A 1811-nucleotide genomic window follows, 5' to 3' on the forward strand; every position below is an offset into this window, starting at 1 on the left:
TAGAAAGCCTCAGTAACTCTTCTTGGTGGAACCAAAGCCAGAGAAGCCCATCACAGCTGCCATTTCATCCTCCTCCTCCAATGTCAAGTCCTCTTCAGCCCTCCTTTTCTTCTCCTTCTGCTTCTCTTTCTTGTAGGCTTTGGCCTTTTCCTCCTCTTCTCTGAGTTCTTTCATCCTTTCCTCAAAATCATAATCCTTCTGCTTCTCTTCCATCTTCTTCTTGTTTACTTCAAAACATTTCTTCACCTGATCCAAGGTAGAACGTTCCACACGCATAGACATGCCCAGGTTTCGCTGATGTTTCTTTCCATTAATGTGATCCAGGAAGTTAATGGAGTCTTTCACCACACAGTCACAGACACTGCAGTAGTATCCTCCCATCTCAGACTGTGGGGTGGTCTTGGTAATGACAATTGTCTTCCGAGTTTGGATTCCAGGTCCACCTTGTAGTCCCTATGCCGGAGAAGCTCTCGCTTAACTGGCTGCACTGGTTTTCCATCCTTATTTTCTCTCTCTTCTGTGAGCCTCTTCTCGGCAAGCTTCTCATATTCATCTTTGTCCCACTTTCGGCGAAAGTCCAAGTTTTTTGTCCCACTGCCTGACGCCATCTTCACTCCAGACTTATTATTTTAATATATCCTCATTAATTAGCCATTTTGATTGGGAGTTTCTAATATCTATAATAAAAAGTGTCCTAAGCAATACCACAGTTTTGCAGTAAAGAACACCAAAGCTCTGAGAGAATGAGTTACTTTCTCAAGCTCAAAATTCAAAACTCTTTCATGATGACCTGGAGGGATGGGATGGGAGGGAGAGGAGGGAGGCTAGGGAGGGAGGGAATATAGACATAATCAAGGCTGATTCACATTGTTGTATGGCTGAAATGATTACAACACTGTAAAAATTATAAATAAGCACATTGGGAATAAAAAGATTCTACTAGGATCCTCGGTTTGAGGCTCCCTATTGGAAAAAAGTTTCAAAACTCTTTCAATAGACCAGATAAGTCTGTGTGCTTAGAAAAGGACTAGAAGTAAAGGTAGAGAGGTGAAGAGGTGAGGCATAGCCTCATAAGTTCATTTTAGAAAGCCCTAAGAAATTCAGATGTTGCATAAACCAGTAGGATGGCAGAGTACAAAAAGGGAGGAAAGAGGTTTAAAGCAATGTAGGGTTCAATCAGTGAAAATTGACCAGGGGAGAATAAACAAGGAAGGGAAAGGTTACACCACATTGCACACTAGTACATTGTAATCTCATCTGAAGTACTATGCTCAGTTCTAGGTACCTCAACTGTTTCCATGGAAACAGTTGAGAACAAATAGATCATAATATGACTAGGAGAGGAAAAGGTCAGAGAATCAAGCTGTAGATTTTTAGCTAAGAAAAGGTAAGACTTACAAAACTGTAACTGCATTATTTAAGTCTCTTTGGGAACAACTAAGGGAAACTCAACTCAGACTGACTTACATACAATCTTTTGGCTCGTGTATCTAAAACTTCAGGAAGTACAGCATAAGGTGTGGGCTGAGTCCACGTGCTCTGACAATGTATGTGGTAGGGCTTTGTTTTATTTTCAAGGCACTGTTTTCTTGGGTTACCTTCATCCTCAGACAGGATCTCTCCCCATGTCCCAACCTCATATTCCAGTATTTTAGCAATTCTGTAAGATGGAGAGCTTCTCTTCTCCAGTATTTTTCATAGAAGTCCCAGTATAGCATCCTACTGAATCCATTTGGATGACTAGCCTGAAAGTGAAAGTCGCCCAGTTGTGTCCGACTCTTTGTGACTCCATGGACTATACAGTCCATGGA

General features: G+C 41.5%; 1 pseudogene; it reads right to left on the bottom strand.

Moving 5' to 3' along the window:
* Positions 1–9: 9 nt before the first annotated feature.
* Positions 10–608, bottom strand: LOC104992585 (annotated as a pseudogene).
* Positions 609–1811: the final 1203 nt, after the last annotated feature.

This window comes from Bison bison, unplaced genomic scaffold, assembly GCF_000754665.1.
Source record: "Bison bison bison isolate TAMUID 2011002044 unplaced genomic scaffold, Bison_UMD1.0 scf7180017864218, whole genome shotgun sequence".
Lineage (NCBI taxonomy): Eukaryota > Metazoa > Chordata > Mammalia > Artiodactyla > Bovidae > Bison > Bison bison.